Source organism: Bubalus bubalis, chromosome 22 (genome assembly GCF_019923935.1).
Source record: "Bubalus bubalis isolate 160015118507 breed Murrah chromosome 22, NDDB_SH_1, whole genome shotgun sequence".
Taxonomy (NCBI): domain Eukaryota; kingdom Metazoa; phylum Chordata; class Mammalia; order Artiodactyla; family Bovidae; genus Bubalus; species Bubalus bubalis.
In genome coordinates this window covers 20463708-20482119 of record NC_059178.1, presented here as the reverse complement: position 1 = coordinate 20482119, position 18412 = coordinate 20463708, and the positions used below count along the sequence as shown (strand labels likewise).

At 44.8% G+C, this 18412-nt stretch overlaps 1 long non-coding RNA gene across 1 annotated transcript; it reads left to right on the top strand.

Moving 5' to 3' along the window:
* Positions 1–3918: 3918 nt before the first annotated feature.
* LOC102390029 lies at positions 3919–10437 on the top strand. The gene is made up of 3 exons (XR_328233.4): positions 3919–4565; positions 4876–4928; positions 9908–10437. It is a non-coding gene; the product is annotated as an uncharacterized LOC102390029 (long non-coding RNA).
* The last annotated feature ends 7975 nt before the right edge of the window (positions 10438–18412 follow it).

Genomic DNA, 18412 nt, shown 5'->3' with positions numbered 1-18412 from the left:
CACCCTGCAGGACAAGGCGTGCGTGAGGGGCGTCCACCTGCTGGTCTGGAGCCTGCGGGTGACGACCGCCCTCTAGGGGGCGCCACGGCACCATGCGGAACTGCGTCTTCTCCCATCATCCATGGTTAGGTCAACGTGTGTGCATGATCTGAGCGCACCTGGGGTTGCCCCGCCGGTCAGGTGACCCTGGGACCCGGGTCCCATGCCGGCTGGACCAGGGAGCAGAGGTGTCCCACCTAAAGCAGCCTGCCTTCCAGCCGCAGTCTGACAGTGAGGCGAACCCCACGATGTGGAGCCCAGCTGTTCTCTCCCTGTGTGAGGTCCAGGAGCTGCTTGCAGTGGGGCCTAGCTGAAAGAGTGACGCCAGGAGGACCAGTGCAGCCTGGCAAGTCCTGTGCACGCCAGAATCAAGGAGGAACAGAAAGGGGTGTCACAGGCTGCCCAGTCACAAGACAGAACGAAGCCCCCATGGCACGGGCTCAGGCCTGCCCAAACCCAGAATGATCTCAGCCTCATGTTTTCTGCTTTTCCTGTATCCTTGTGTGGGTGTTTTCTTGCAACAAGCCATTTTTCTTGAGAAATTTCAGTGAGTCTGTTCTTCAAAGCCCCAAAACCCAAGTAACCCAATGTTCTAGTGTTTTTCTCTACCCACATGTAACTGTGTACTTTTTCTTACAGAACCGGGCCAGTGAAATGCAGTCTTTTTTTTTTTTTAAACTTGACAATATATTGTGAGAATTCTCATAAAAATGGCTAAGGCTTTATAGAATTTCCTTGACAGGCACCCAGACTTCTGAACAGCCATTATCATAGCCCAGTCCAGTTTGCTGCCCACCTACTGGAAACCATCTGCCACAGAAACCCACCTCCCAGTTGTGTGAAGTTGTCCCCCCCAGAGTCTGTCCAGCCCCAGTCCTGGCCACCACCTTCACCCTCCCCTGGCCCTCCCAAGACATCTAGCTACAGTTCTCACTGTCTCGGACCAAAACCAGTTTTTCAAGAGCAGAAACATATTGGAACTATCAAAAGAATATGAAATGAGCCACAGAGAGGCATAAGCCTAACTTCCAGTTCTACTTGTTTTGTGACATTTTTAAAAGAACAAATCTGTCATCAAGACAAGCTGCAACAGAAGCCGTGTCTTTTGGTATCAAGTGCTGTCTGTGGTGAGGACGGGCTTGGCGGTGACCTGGGCCGAGTGCCGTCCTGACCCCTGCGTTTGTGGGACTGCCAGCATCACTAAACCCCAGGCTCCGGTGCACATCCACGTTTGTTCCTGCCCTCCAACCCTCTGCAGTCTCTCTAGGGTCATCCAGATTGGAGGAAAAAAACTGCAAGGCTGTGGTGCTGGCTTTGTCCTCTCCCGCGTGTCTTCGGGACACGGCAGGAGAAAGGGAAGGAAAAAGGTGCTCACTCCCCCACGTGTTTGCACCTGAAGTCACTAGCCAGCCACCCTCCTTCTGCCCACATGGCTCTCACAGTTGTCTGAACTGACCTGGCTGAACACTGAATACCTGTCGTTTGGCTGTGTGTTCATTATATCTTAAATTTTTTCCAATAAAAAAGTGAAACCAGGGAATAGTGCCACATATTATTCTGCCTAATAACAATAGCGTGTGTGCGTGCTAAGTCACTTCAGTTGTGTCCGAGTCTTTGTGACCCCATGGACTGTAGCCCATCAGGCTCCTCTGTCCATGGGATTCTCCAAGCAAGAATACTGGAGTGGGTTGCCATTTCCTCCTCCAGGGGATCTTCTCAAGCCAGGGATCAAACCCACGTCTCTTAGTCTCCTGCATTGGCAGGCGTGTTCTTTACCACTAGTGCCACCTGAGAAGCCCAATATCATTAGGATGCAAATAAGTCAGCATTTCCCATGGGCTCCCCTGGTTGGCCATGGGGTCTCATGTCCCGTCCTGCCCCCCGAGCCCCCCGCCCCCCGCAGCTCTCACTTGGCCCAGGAGCAGCCACAGGCTGCTCTTTCTGCCTCTGGTCCTGGCACCTTCAACCCGTCCTCCTCATAGTCACCACATGACCTTTGTAAAGGGCAAAATCTCCAAACTTGTGGCTTTAAATCCACAGTTACTTTTGCCTACTCCCTAGAGGATTAAGAGCCAAGCTCCTAATGGTGTATAGTCCACCTCCGAGAGTGACTCCTGCCCACCGCCCTAGTCTCTGCTGTCGCCCCTGCTTGGCTCCCATCCTGTGCCCCAGAAGCTCAACGACTTGTAATCCTGCACATGTCCTGCTTGCCTCCTGCTGGAAATGCCCTTTCCTGAATCAGCAAATTAGAACTGGTGCCAGAATAAACACATACTGTACTCACGGGCTTCCAAAACCATGGACAAGTTTTATATTTTCACCTTAAATCGGGACACGTGCCCAGCTTCATCTGTGAGCCAGACAAGATGTGAAGATGGTGCGCTGGGCGGGGCCTCAGGCCGTGGTTTAAGCCCCAGCATTGCCTGGATGTCCTGGGCAGGTCACAAAGAGAGTCTGAATCTCATTCTCTTTTATGTAAAACCAGGGTTACAAGCACCCGCCCAAAAAGAGGAGGAATCTGTGAACTGTTGGATGTAGAGAAACCTACAATCTTTTCAGTGCTACACAAAAGTGTTGTGAGCTTAAGGTGACCTACCTGCTGTGAGCCCAGGGACAGAAGCAGAACCCACGGGGTGCGGGGTTGGGGGGGCCTTGGTGATGTTTCGTCAGATGGGTTCTGTCGGAGAAAGTCTTGAGTCCTGGGAAGAGTTGTCTGTGGCCGATTCTGTGCATGAAACACACCATTGGCCGTTCCATCAAACGTTCAATGGCAGATGCTTAGGATTCCTCTCCAATGGCAAATTTCAGAGCCTGCAGCATCTGCCCTCAATTACAGGTCATGGCGATGCCTGTCACATGGACCGAGTGTGCTCCAGCATGGACAGGCCTGTGGGAAGAGTGTAGGACACTCGGTGGACAGAGAGCTGGACGTGGGAGAACCGGATTCTGAGCCCTCCTTTGCCATCAGCTGTACCTCAGTTTCCTCACTCGCTGGGGCTCCAGGAAACTAGTGCTGAGGCCCTTCTTGTTACAGTTATCGTGCTGCTGAGGCAGAGGTGCACAGCGTGTGCTTTAAAACTCAGTTTTCATTAGCGTCTGTCTTCAGGTGACTCCAGGATCAGTGGAGTCACAAATACTGACTGATCTGTAAGTATAGTCCAACCTGACATTCTCACCATGGGCGCCGTCATGAAATATACCAAGTTCAGTCTACTGATTCATATGTTGGTTTCTTAGGTGAAATCTCCTTTTCATGGAACGGAGAGGTCCTCCGTTTAAAAGAATTTAAAATTAGCTAGAAACGAGTTATAATCGTTGCCTCTGGGGGTGGGGCTTGACTGCAGGGAGGCAAGCGTTGTGTCGAATCTTCCTGACTTTGCTTTCTACCTTCTGAATCGAGTGCTTTCTGTTATATAAGCTGTTCCTTAAAACAATCACATGAGCAGTTACTGATGAACCGGTCCTGTATCTGAGACTTGCCAGGTGGGGGATGAAAGCGAAATGGGATTGGCCATGTATGGAGAACTCTTGGCTGGGTGATAGTTACATTGAAAGTGAGAGTGTTGGTCACTCAGTCTTGTTCGAGCCTTTATGACCCCAGGGTGCCCACCAGGCTCCTCTGTCCTTAGGATTTCCCTGGCAAGAATACTGGAGTGGGTTACCATTTCCTTCTCCAGGGGATCTTCCTGACCCAAGGATCGAACTTGAGTCTCTTGCATTGCAGGCAGATTCTTTACTGTCTGAGCCAATGGTTTTTAAAAATATTTTCAATATTTGTTTATTTTAAGTATTTGGCTGTGTGGGGTCTTCAGTCTTCGTTCTGGCATGCGGGATCTAGTTCCCTGACCAGGGATCAAACCCAGGCCCCCTGCATTGGGAGTATGGAGTCCCAGCCACTGGACCACCAGCAAAGTCCCTGGAATACGTTTGAAACGTCCTCTTTTATTCACAAGGAGGTATTGTGTAGTCTGCATTTATTTCACAAAGTTATAAAGTGCAAGCTCAGTATTTACTAAGTTCATACTTCTTATGTAATATGTTTTATTTTTTTATTCAAACGTTGCCGTGTTGTTACAGAGCAAGGACTCACTGCCCGGCTGCACAGGAGTTACTACTGCGACACCAGCCTTGAGAAGAGAAAGGTTTCCTGCCAGGTGGACTGGCGCGGAGACAGAAGGCTCTCGAATCTGTCTCCTTGCCGGCTGACCCCACAATAAAGTTCTTTCTTTTCTCAAAGGCTGGTGCCATTACGTCGGCTTCAGTGCGTCCCAGGCAGCAAGCTGTTGCCCAGGAACAATTTTGGCAGCCACAAAGGGAGTAAAGTCTTGTGACCACCTGCCCGAGGCACTGTAGCCCCCGGTGGGCATGGGCCCTCACCACTGATCCTGACCAGCCAACTCAGATCGAATTTGCCTGGACGGTGGGTGGTTGGGTTCCTGCTTCCCCATCGTGGTGCTCCAGGTTTCTCAGAGCTACTTTGCTTTTGAAAAGAACAGCTCCTGGTTCAGCCTCAGGTGTCTGTGGGGGTGAGTAACCGTGTTAAAATGTACCTCTGCCTAAATTGTCTAATAACCTCATCGGGCTTGCAGATTAGAGTCCCACCCTGGAGAGACATGGTAAGTTCCAGGCGCTGAGGTTCTCAGCGGGTCTGGTTAGGGTCCCGCGTCCCAGGTCACGGTCCCAGCCTTTAGGTTTGTGCACTTCTCTGTGTTTGCCTATGTCTGATTGTATTTGTTATGATTGGCCAATAGGCATTGCTTCTTGAATGACTTTAGCAAAACTTTTAGCAAACCTGATATTAATGAGGGTCCGCTGAGTAGAAACCTTGCTTTACAGAGGTGTCGGGCTTTCACCTAACCTAACACGATCACCTCGCGGGATTGATACAGGTGAGTATTCTTTTTTTTAATAGCTTACTTTAAATTTTTATTGTATATTATTTAGTTAGTTAGTTTGTTATGCAGCTTGCAGGATCTTAGTTCCCCCACCAGGGATTGAACCCAGGCTCTGACAGTGAAAGCATGGGGTCCTAACCACTGGACTGTCAGGGGATTCCCAGTACAGGTGTGTGTTCTTAGTGGAACCAGACCTGACTATCTTCTTGGGATGAGAGGGCAGAGGAGCAAAGAGAGCTAGGAGAAATCATCTCTCTCCGAATGGGCGGTCACTATGGATTAAAAAGCACAGCTGTGCATCTTTAGTGACTTAATGAAAGGCAGAGATTAAAGAGAAATGAAACAGGCGGGGCCATGTTATTAGATGAATAGGTATTTAAGGAAGATTAAGATTGTTAAGGCAGTAACAGAACAAACAGGGATTTTATATAATTACTTTCAGTTGAAATTAAAAATACAGTTGTCAAACTTGGCCTACATTTAGCCAAGGGTGAAACAAAAAAAATCTTCCAAACACAAACAAAATTTGTTAAGAAAAATTTTAGTGGGGTTGTTGAAAATAGCTTCTAGGAGAAGGAAATGGCAACCCACCCCAGTATTCTTGCCTGGAGGATCTCATAGACAGAAGAGCCTGGCAGGCTACAGTCTGTGGGGTTGCAAGAGTCGGACAGGACTTAGCGACTGAACCACCACCACCTGTGTACATATGCACCTGTATGGATGGATGGGTACAGGCTAAGTTGCTTTGGTCATGACTCTGTGCGGTGCTATGGACTGTAGCCCACCAGGTTCCTCTGTCCGTGGGATTCTCTAGGCAAGAAGACTGGAATGGGCTGCCATGCCTTCCTCCAAGGGATCTTCCCAACCCAGGAATCAAACCAGCGTCTTTTAAGACTCCTGCATTGGCAGGCAGGTTCTTTACCAATAGTGCCACCTGGGAAGCCACACACACACATACGCACACATTAAAAAAGAAAGCTTGCTAGGAGGAAGAAACATGACCACATGGTGCCAACAGCCACTGGCTCTATGGAGACCTTGGGCTGAGTGTACTGTACCTGGAAATTGCCCAGATGTCTAGGCCACCTTGTCTGTGACTCTGCTGAGGAGGTGAAATGTTTTGTCATCTCCCAGGAAGAGTATACCCATACAACCTCAGAAAGTAGGGGAGGGTTGAGTATCTCACCCCGTGTCCTCATGAATTCCTCTCTTGGATTAGGCTCCAAATCTAAGGCAGCCCCTCATCTGACTTTCTCTCAGGTCACACAGTCCCCTCTTTCACCCTCCTCACCCTCTGAGGTGCTGAGTGAGACCGAGCCTGGACTCCCTGACTGTGACAGGCCACCCCGCCCTCAGCACACAGGGACTGTCAGGAGAGGTGACCCACTGGCTGCAGTCTCGGAGCTGCCAGGACAGACTGGCAGCCAGGTTGCATGCATGACCTTCAAGGCACAGCTGTCGACAGTCTCCTGTGGGGAAGCTCTCCAGGGTCCCCTCTGCGAGCCCACAGCCATGCTGCTCCTCGTCCAGATCCTCTGTTCTCCTCACAGCCAAGCTGTGGACAGTCACCCCCACGTCTGCTTGCTTCTTTGCAGAAACCACACTAGCAGACGGAATTGGTTGCTAAACCCTAAGGTTCTAGTTTTGCCTCTGCTTCTGGTGGGGAGAGAGAGAAGGCCATTTTCCAGAGATCTGCAGTCCACAGAGTGTTTGGAACCTGGGCTACTGACTCAGCCTTGACTTGAGGGCTGCTTGCTTGCACACTGTCTCTCTAGTTGGCCATTTTTGGAGGGGCGGCTCAGCCCTCAGAAACAGCGCTCGAGGCGGGGGGTGTGCTAGAGGGGCAGACCCACTGTGCCCCGGTGCTCCAAGATGCCCCCTGAGCCGCGGATGAGTGCAGCTGGCGCTTCCCTCCACCGCCATCCTGAACGCTTCCCAGGTGTAGCCAACACCATGGCTCCAGGCAGGCCTCGAGTTTCTGATGAGATGCTGGCTGACTTTGGCCCGATCCACAGAGGCGGGCAGAAGGACACTGGAGCTCAGTTGTTCCAGGCTGTTCTGTGCTTTTTGCCGCCAAGAAGTGAACCGTCTGAGCACCACGGTGGGGGAACCCCGGTCGGCCTTCAGAGGATGGACTCCGGCTGGAGAAGGCAGGGCTGCCCTACTGTTGGCCAACCTTCCGGGACCAAGTGTCACAGGAACAAGTTCTGGGCTCACAAGGCTTGACCTTGGCTGGTTTTTCCAGGTGGTTTTGTACATTTTTCAGCAGCAAGTGGGGGGGAAGACCCTCAGAAAGCGCCCTTCCTGCCTGAGCCAGGGCCTAATGACCTTGACTTATGACATCTGCTCCTCCTTCAGGCCTCCCGATATCCCCCATCCCCACCATGTGAAGGGGGTACCCTGCCCCTAGAGCCCCAGGGTCCCAAGTCCTGCCCCAGACCCATACTTCCTTACCAGACAGTCAGGGGGAATTCTCCCCTCTATGAACCCACCAGGGCGCACAGGTCAGTCTAGGGGTCCTCTGCCCCAGGCGGGCCAATATCCCTGGAGACAAGCCAAAGTCACCCCTCCTCCTTTTAAAAATGAACTTCTGAGTCAAAGCCCATATTGACTTTCTCTGTGACTTGCTTTTTTTTTTTTAGTTCTACCAGTTTATTGCTACCAACCCATCTCCCTCCACCTCATGCAGGCATGCTCAGTCATGTAATCCCATGGACTGTAGCCCGCCAGGCTTCTCTGTCCATGAACTTTTCCAGGCAAGAATACTGGAGTGGGTTGCCATTTCCTTCTCCTGTGACTTGCTTTTTGCACTGAGAGTATTCCGTGTCAGCATATATGGAGCCATCTCACTCTTTTTAACAACCATGCTTTCAAAATTAGGAGGTGGCTGTTGTGTCCTTTCTGCTATTGTTTTTGCTGCTGTTGACCTTCTTTAAATGCTTTTTAAAAATGTATTAGTTTATTTATGGTTGCACTGGGTCTTCATTGCTGTGTGGGCTTTTCTCTCGTTTTGGTGAGCCTGGGCTACTCTGTCGTTGTGGCTTACAAGCTTCTCATTGCAGCTGCTTCTCTTGTTGCGGAGCACAAGCCCAGGCTTCAGCAGTGGGGGCCGGCGGGCTCAGCAGTTACAGCTCCCAGGCTCTAGAGCACAGGGTTAGGAGTTGCAGCGGCACACAGGCTTTGTTGTTCTGTGGCGTGTGGGATCCTCCCAGATCAGAGATAGAAGCCATGTCTCCTGCGCTGGCAGGCGGATTCTGAACCACTGAGCCACCAGGGAAGCTCTAGTGACGATTTAGAATTAGGAGGCAGGTGATGTGACCGGGAGACAGACTGGCGGGGCCTCCTACCTGGACTGGATGTGTGCCGACCTGTCCAGCAGGAGCATTCCTATAACCAGGCTGTGTCTTGGAGGTACAGGGGTCCCCTAATATAGAGTTGGCTTCTACGTCTCTGGAGAGCAGGGTGAGGAAAGTTGTGGTCCTCCATTTCATTCTAGGTTTTCATGGCACTAGCCTATCACCCCTTCAAAGACGTTTTTAATGATGTTAAATGGCCCTCCTTTCCCTTCCATTTCTCTTTCTCTTTTCTGAATCAAAGACGAACCTCAAATGTTTAGAGTGGCAGTTTCACCCAGTTCAATGCTTTTATAAGTTTTGGCGAGAAAGAAATTCCCAAAGCAAAACATGTCAAAGTGATCTTTGTGAAACAGGCATGGTGGAGAGTGTTTTTCAAATGCTGGTAATCAGCAGAATTCTTGAAATAGAATTACAGCCTTTGAAATCATGTCTTATAATTAATTGTCCCAAGATCACAGCTGGGCTTTTCTCTCACAGAACTTTCAAACAGCCACAAGTATAATGCTACCTGGTGCTTTGTTTTTCGTAAGAACAGCACAGACTCTCCTTCCTAGTTAGCTCGTGTACGGTTATTAACCAGACACACAGTGGTCGACTGTGGGGCTCAGGGCAGGGCCAATGTTCATCTGAGGTCCTGGCTCCCGCCTGGAACTTCTCCAGGGCCGTGCTGCTCCCCAGCCTCAGATTCCACTTGTTCTAACAACTGCTGAGCTGTCAGGGAGACCCCTGAGCCAGAGACCAAGACTCAAGGTCTGAATCTTCCTCAGGTTAGAAAGGGGTTTCACAGAGTGTAATTTTTTGGCAAATATGCCGGTATCATTTTTAAAATGATTTTATTTTTTTATTTCTGGCTGTGTTGGGTCTTTGTGGCTGCACGGGCTTTTCTCTAATTGTGGGCACCGTCCTCTCATTTCAGTGGCTTCTCTTGTGCTGGAGCACAGGCTCAATAGTTGTGACACATGCGCTTAGTTGCTCTGTGGCATTTGGGATCTTCCCGGACCAGGGATCGAACCCATGTCTCCCACATTGGAAGTTGGGTTCTTTACCTCTGAGCCACCAGAGAAGCCCTGGTGTCATCTTTAAATTCTAAAATTGTTTTTCCAAGTTCTCACCCATGTGGAGGTGACAGAGGACTCCTGTGAATGGCTTAGCTCACAGAGTCTGAGAGGGAGGAACTGATGAGGGAACAAGGAACAAGGGAAGCCTGAAAATTCTAGAGCCTCTCCCACTCTGAGGAGGCCACCCTGTGAGTCCTGGATGATGTCAAAGCAAAGACATCAAAAATCAGATTCCTTGTAGCAGGCAGTGCTTCCCAACTGAGAGTTCAAAAGATTTACTCTGTTAGAAGATAGAATGGCCACTGTTTCTATTTCAATTTTAAAAAACAGCACAGTATCTGCTTTTTTAAAATTTCAGCCTTAAAACAAGTTTGAGAGCCACCAAATGCTTAGGGGGTGCACAGACTAGCTGAGCTGGCTCTGTACCAGCTTCTAAGACGGCTCTTCGAGAGGCCTGTTAAGTCCTTCTCAGGCTTTTATCCTTACTTCTGTGTCATTTACCTTCTGGAAATGAATCCCTTATCAGATGTGTGATTTGCAAATATTCTCTCCCATTCAGGGGGTTTGCTGTTTTGTACAGGGCGACAGAAGATGAGATGGTTGGATGGCATCACTAACGCAATGGACATGAACTTAGGCAAACTCCAGATGGTGATGGACAGGAAAGCCTGGCGTGCTGCAGTCCATGGGGTCACAAAGACTCAGACACTACTTGGCGACTGAATAACAACAAAACAGGAAACCCACTGAATGGAAGCCGCCCAGAACCTATAGAGAACTCCTAAAACTTAATAACAAAAATGAAAAGCCTGGTTAAAAATGGGCAAAGGCCTTAAATGTACATTTCTCTGAAGAAAATACATGAACATTTTCCCCTAGATCTATGATGTATTTATCTGACCACAATTCTTATGCAGCAAATCAAATTATCTCTAATTCTTAAAAAATCAGTGTTAAAAGAGAGAACACAGTTTTAAAAAATCCAACTTGGCTTTTCATTTATGGAGGGAAAAAGTCTTCTATTTACAATATATGATTTCTGAAAGAATAATAACAAATAATTTGAAACTAAACAGAAAAATCATAAAAATAAACCAACTGATGTTTTCTAACCAAAAACTGAAAAAATTTAAGACAGCTGCTTTGGCCTATTTTTTAAAATTTTATCTTATGGAAGTATAGTTGGTCTTGATTTGAACTGTGGTGTTGGAGAAGACTCTTGAGAGTCCCTTGCACTGCAAGGAGATCAAATCAGTCAAAAGGAAATCAGTCCTGAATACTCATTGGAAGGACTGATGCTGAAGCTGAAGCTCCAATACTTTGAGGCCATGGGAGACAAGCAATGAAATTGCTGTTGCTATATAGCAGTCCCTATGTCAAAGTCCTCTCCATCCAGTACAATTTAATGCTCCCTACGGCTAAATGCCAACAAAGATCTATGTTGGCAAAGGTATGGTTTTCCTAGTAGTCATGTATGGATGTGAGAGCTGGACCACAAAAAAAGGCCAAAGAATTGATGCTTTTGAACTGTGGTGCTGGAGAAGACTTCTTGAGTGTCCTTTGGACAGCACAGAGATCAAACCAGTCCATCCTAAAGGAAGTCAACCCTGAATAATCATTGTAAGGACTGATGCTGAAGCTGAAGCTCCAATACTTTGGCCACCTGATGTGAAGAGCTGACTCATTGGAAAAGACCTTGATGCTGGGAAAGATTGAGGGCAAAAGGAGAAGGGGATGACAGAGGATGAGATGGTTGGATGGCATCACCCACTCAATGAACATGAGTTTGAGCAAGCTCCAGGAGATGGTGAAGGGCAGGGAGGTCTGGTGTGCTACAGTTCATGGGGTCACAAAGAGTCGGACATGACTTAGTGACTGAACAACAACAATTAACAGTTGATCTACAATGTTGTTGGTTTCAGGTATACAGCAAAGTAATTCAGTTGTACATACATATACATTGTTTTTCATATTTCTTTCCTTTATGGTTTATCACAGGATATTGAATATAGTTCCTTGTGCAATACAATAGGCCCTTGTTGTTTATCCATCCTATATATAATATATAATAGTTTGCATCTGCTAATGCCAAATTCCCAAAACTTCCCTCCCCTCCCCTCTTCCCCCTTGGCAACCACAAGTTTGTTCTCTGTGTTTTTGTTTTGTAGGTATGTCGATTTGTGTCGTATTTTAGAATCCACGTATAGTGATATCATATGGTATTTGACATTCTCTTTCTGATTTACTTCACTTAGTATGATCATCTCTAGGTCCATCCATGTTGCTGCAAATGGCATTATTTCTCTCTTTTCTATGGCTGAGTAATAGTCCATTGTGTATATGTGTGTCTATATGTATATATATAATATATATAGAGAGAGCACATCTTTATCCATTCATCTGTCGAGTGACACTTAGGTTGTCTCCATGTCTCGGCTATTGTGAATAGCGCTGCTATGAACAGAGTGGTGCATGTATCATTGAATTATGGTTTTTTCCAGGTATATGCCTAGGAGTGGGATTGCTGGATCATATGGTAATTCTATTTTTAGTTTTCTAAGGAACCTCCATGCTGTTCTTCACAGTGTCTGCACTGATTTACATTCCCACCAACAGTGTAAGAGGGTTCCCTTTTCTCTACACTCTCTCCGGTATTTGTCATTTGTAGACTTTTGAAGGATTCTGACTGGTGTGAGGTAGTACCTCATTGTAGTTTTGATTTGCATTTCTCTAATAATTAGCAATGATGATCATCTTTTCATGTACCTGTTGGTCATTTTTATGTCTTTTAGTCTATGTAGGTCTTCTGCCCATTTTTCAATTGGGTTGTTTGTTTTTTTTGTTGTTGAATTTGTATATTTTGGAAATTAAGCCCTTTTCAGTTGCATTATTTGCAAATATTTTTCCCAGTCCATACATTGTCTTTTCATTTTGTTTTCTTTGCTGTACAAAAGCTTGTAAGTTTGATTAGGTCCTATTTGTTTATCTAAGTGCTTTTCTATTCTCTTGTAAAAAAAAGAAACATACCAAAAAAAAAAAAAAAGAAACTATCTTCTTAATAGACTTCTGAGCTAGCTTCTGTTTCCTGTATCTTACATCTTCTAACTTTTTGCGGGGAGGGGAATATATGTTTAATTTTTTATTGCTTTTGTTTTTTTCCTCAAACTTTAAGCTTTTTATCTTGTATTGGGGCATAGCCGATTCTCACAACTTTTTTCTTGGCTTCCACTCATCTCTCTGAAATGTATCCTCCAGAACCTCCTAAAAAGTAATATGTGGAAGGTACATTTTAAAAAATTCTTCTATGTGTGCAAATATCTTTATTTTGCTTTCTTATTCAATGGGTAGTTTGTATATGGCATTTTTAATCGAAAATAATTTAAAATTAATGTCAAGATAGCTTGACTTACCACTGTTGCTCCAAAATACATTTTTCTGTTTATTTTGGCACTTTCTTTTTTGCTGTTTATTTTCTGACATTTCTGGGGATCCTTAAATGTTCATATTTACTCTCTGAATAACTATTATTCATGAAACTACCCCTTGTGAAGAGTTGTCATTTATTACAGGATGGCAGCAGAAACTTTCTGATAGTCAATTTTCCATTGATAAGTTTCTCTGACAGAATAGATGATTCTAAACCCAATGTACTGGAAGCTCTGCGGTCAACAGGCCATGGCTTCTTACCTCTGTAGGTCACAACGTTTTACTGAATAATAAGATAAATATAGTAACTGCTGCTGCTGCTGCTGCTAAGTCGCCTCAGTCGTGTCCGACTCTGTGTGACCCCATAGACGGCAGCCCACCAGGCTCCTCCATCCATGGGATTTTCCAAGCAAGAGTACTGGAGTGGGGTGCCAATGCCTTCTCCGTATAGTAACTGAGAATTCTGCTATTTCAAAACATTTTTAGACAAGTGAAATATTGTTTTCATGATACATTTTTCCCCCCAAGGGACAAGGAAGAAAATATATGTTAAGCAGCTTTAGGAAAATAATAAATATTAAAACAGCATAAAATGAATTTTTAAAATTTATATTGACATTGTATATCCTGATTTTTTGTATCTAGATTTGCTTCTTGAGAGCCACCTTAATTGTTAGTATGCTTGATATTAGAGATTTTAAACATTAGTTTATTAAACCATGATTTCCAGGTATTTTCCTGCTAGGCTTTCAAAAGTACATGTTTTTAACATCTAATATTTTCAAAAGTTTTTCATAATTTTACTTTATTTCTGTTTACCAATAAACAAATTCTTTAGAAATTATGCTTTAGGTTGGAGAGTCAAATATGTGTTATAATTAGGTAAGTGTCAATAGTGTGATGACTACTTGTTCCTTAATTTTTTTCATTCATACTCTTTCTAGAGCTTGACTAATCAGGCCACTTTAATCAGTCTAATCAGACTAATCAGAATATCCTATTCTAGAGAATCATACCTAACAGACATCACATTGACAGGTTGTTGTCATACATATTTCGTCCAGATAACTAAGTTTGCTGTTTGTTGAATGTTATGGACATCTTTCATGCCAAAACATAAAGATACATAGACTTTAAAAAAATACATAATATTCTACTGAAATGAATATGTCATAATTGAATTAATCAATCCATTGTTGATGGGTCTTTAGTTTTTCCAGTGTTTCATTATTAAAAACAGTAATATGTATGCATGCCACACTTGTCATCTTACAACCTTGGAATAAGTTTCCGGATCACATTTTATACACACTTTACATTTTGTTAGATGTTCTCAATTTGTCTCTCAAAAGACTGCTCCATTTACAGTTCCACCAAGAGGATGCAAGCTTTTTAGCTACTGCTTCAGCTTCTAGAAACCTGCAAAGTAGAATATTTAACAAAGGAACTCTTAAATATTCACTAGAGGGACATTTCTCATTCTTTATTTAGCAGAAAGACTCCCTGCCATTTCATTCAGACTCTATAGAGATTGTTTCAACTAATGCTTCTTTGTCGTAATTAGACCCACACATTAACTTCCCAGGGAAATGGTAACCCACCTTACTTTTTAAAAGTCTATGTAGCTCTAAAAGCTTTTCAACAGCCTTAAGAAGAAAGTCCTTTTGATGGCAAACTTCAAAGCTTTGTTTTGGTTAAGGCTCTTTTCTTTTCTGTTGCAACCTCAGTGAAAAAATGGAACTCCTTTACTTGAAAACTCGATTTTCTGTCCTTAAAGGCACGCTTCCATCAGCATCCCTGAATCAAACAGGATTGAGATGCTGCATTTATGATTAAGCCTGAGCCCTCTCCTCCTGTTTGGGAAGGTCTGCTGGCCACTGAAGGAAGGAGGAGGGGGAAGAATAGAAAGAGGCGTGTGAGGAAGAGGAGAAAGGGGGTACCGCAACCTAAAAAGTAAGCTACTAAGAGCTTCCAAAGAACTAGGAGCTAAAGTGAAGGTGTTTGGTTGAGTCACAAATGGCATATCTGTGTGGCTGGAACAAGAGCCAGAACCCCAGATGGATCAGTGAACCGGAAAGTCTAATGCACCATGAAACTACCTCGTGCAGTCCCAGCTATTCCAGGCTCTGTCCAGTCCGCCAGAGCACAGAGCAAGGAGAGGTTCAGCAACTTGCCCAAGGTCACCTGTAAGTAGGTGGTGACCGATCCCTGCTCCGGCCAGAGTCTCTCTGACTTTTGGGCCCACTGCACTGCGTGGTGCCTACTATTTTATACAAGTGCCAAAACAACCTTGTAAAGTAGTTAGCATCATGAGCATTTATGCAAATGATCTAACTGTGATAAACTAGTTCACAGAGCAGAGGTCAGCAAAGCATGGCCCAGGGGCCAAATCTAGTCCTTCATTTGTTTTTCTAAATAAAGGTTTTGGGGGGAAGAGAAGTAGCCACACTCCTTTGCTGAGATGGTGTCTCTGCACGACAGAAGGGCAGCAGGGTTGGGTAGCTCGGAGAGAGACATGTGGCACCGCCGCCCTGCACCCCCCGCCCCGGAGACCTGACAACATTCAAACTCAGTTTTATTAAATTATAAAGAACCTGTGCCCCATTAAATCATCTCATTATGCCTGCTCCTTGTGTAACAGAATTCTGCAGTTTGAGATAGTATTTCGAGTATCCTTATGGACGAGTTAGAGTCATGGACGACAGTACAATTAGTCACTAATTCAGAGTCTGTGGGGAAAGGTCATCCCAGTCAGTTACATGGAGGTCATACATATGCCATGGTCTTGGAACTAGAGGGGGTTGCTTAGGTGACTGCAGAAAACTTGATGGGAGTTCTTTTTTTAAAATATATATATATATATATTTTAATTTTATCAAAGTATAGTTGATTTATAATGTTGTATAATTTCTTCTACGCAGAAAATGATTCAGTTTTATATATTATAGTCTTTTGTATCTTCTTTTCCATTGTGGTTTGTCACAGCATAATGAATACAGTTCCCTGTGCCACACAGTACGACCGTGTTGTTTATCTATCCTGTATATACTAGTGTGCATCTGCTAATCCAAAACTCCCAAACCTCCCCCCACTTACCCTCTTCCTCCTTGGCAACCACAAATCTGTTCTCTGTCTGTGAGTCTTGTTTTTGTTTTGTAGGTAAGTTGATTGGTGTCGTAGTTTAGATTCCACAGGTAATACCATATTGTGTTTGAATTTTTCTTTGTGATTTACTTCACTTAGTAGGATAATCTTGAATTGCATGCACGTTGCTGCAAGTGGCATTACTTTCTGCTTTTTATGGCTGAATCATATTCCATTGTATATGTGCCACATCTTTTTATCCATTCCTCTGTTGATGGGCATTTAGATTGTTTTCATGTCTGGGCTATTGTGAATAATGCTTCTGTGAACATAAGGGAGCATGTATCTTTTTTAATTATAGTTTTGTCCAGATATATGTCCAGGAGTGGGATTTCTGGGTCTCTGGCAACTCTATTTTTAGTTTTTTTAGGAACCTCCATGCTGTTCTCCATAGTAGTTGTATCAATTTAATTCCCACCAACAGTATAAGAGGGTTCTCTTCTACACACCACCTCCAGCAGTGTTTATAGATTTTTTGATGATGGCCATTCTGACTGGTGTGAGGTGGTATCTCATTGTAGCTTACTTCTACACTTTGAAATGTACTTGGACAGCCAAGAATCACCAAACATTTGAGAAAAATCTCTCATATGAAAGTCAGAGACCAAAACAAACACAAACAACAGCCACAAAACTAAAAAATCACAACCTGAAGAATAGCCATAGATTATGCAAGGAATATACATACTTTCACTAGTCTCTGGAAGATCAGACAGGTTATTACATAAGAATAGAATAGATACCATATAAATAATTAAGAGAAAAACAATAACAAAAAAGGCAAAACAAAAAAGAGCCCTCGGAAATTGAAAGTATGAAACCAGAAATGAAAAGTTCAATAAACAGGTTGAAAACATAGTTGGAGAGGTTTCCCAGCATTTAAGTATAAAGACAAAGAGAAAACAAATAGGAAGTAAGACCCTAAAAGCAGAGGAGAAGTATGAAGACTCGATAGAAATGACAGGAGTTACAAAAATAAAGAATAGAACAGTGCGGGAGGAAAATCATGAAATAAATATAGAAAATGCCACACAACTGAAGTGCACAAGTCTTCAGGTTGAAAGGGCCCATTAGGCACCTCACCCACACAAAGAATAAAGCTAATCCCAGCTCAATTTATAAAAACAGGGACAAAATAGAGAATTTTAAAATATTTTTTCCTTAAAGATGGGGGAAGTTGAAGTTTTATTTTTTTTTAACAAGGCTCAGAAATCAAAAAAGCATTGGCTTTTTTCATAGTAACACTAGATGGTGGGAAGACAGCAGCTGACTTGTCAATATCTGAGGTAGACCTGGTCCAACCAAGTCAATTAATTGTCAGCACAGAAAAAAAAAGGTACTTTAAGATATGCAAGGTCTCCAAAAAGTGTATCTCCACACATCCATTCTCTAAAGTCTACTGGAAGATGTTCTCTGTGGAAAGGAAAGAGTAAACTAAGAAAGAGTAAGACCAGGAAAGAAGGGTTTGTTATGGGCTTGATTCACATGTTGACCGCCTAACCCCCAGAAGCTCAGAATATGTTTGTATCTGGAAGTAGGGCCTTTACGGAGGTAATCAAAGGAAAATGAGGTCACTTGGGTGGGACCTAATCCAGCATGATTGGTGTCCTGATTAGAAGAGGGGACAGACACATACAGAGGGACAATCACGTGAGGACACAGGGAGGAGATGGCTGTCTACACGCCTCAGGAGAACCACCCTGCCCACACCCTGATCTCCAACTTCTAGCCTTCACGACTTTGCAAAACTAATGTGCTGCTGTTCACGCCACCCCGTCTGTGGTGCTTTGTCATAGCAGCCCCAGAAACTAATGAAGGATCCAACATAGCAAGACAAAGGGAAAGCCCGGGATGCTGGTGAAGGAATGCTTGAAGAGGACGGCAGAGGCCTACAGAGAGCAAGTCACGGAGACGAGCAGCTCACAAGTTCCTGGAGAGACATCTCAGGAAGTAACAGACATCTGGGTGTTTACATACACAGAACACACAACTTGGAGGAAATTACTTGTAAGTACATTGAAAACTAAATAATCAATCAAAAGTCAAAAAGCAATCACCAATTTTCCAGAAAATAGAAGGTACAGTAAAGGCAAGGCAGTCCTGGCTCATTACATGGCACACCTGTGATTAGCCCTGAGCTAGACTCAGTCATTGGAGAAGGCAATGGCAACCCACTCCAGTACTCTTGCCTGGAAAATCCCATGGACGGAGGAGCCTGGTAGGCTGCAGTCCATGGGGTCGCTAAGAGTCGAGCACGACTGAGCGACTTCACATTCACTTTTCACTTTCATGCATTGGAGAAGGAAATGGCAACCCACTCCAGTGTTCTTGCCTGGAGAATCCCAGGGACGGGGGAGCCTGGTGGGCTGCCGTCTATGGGATCGCACAGAGTCAGACACTACTGAAGCGACTTAGCAGCAGCAGCAGACTCAGTCATATAAATACTGGATCAGACCCACATGATTGCATTAACTCTTAGAGAAATCTCAGCATC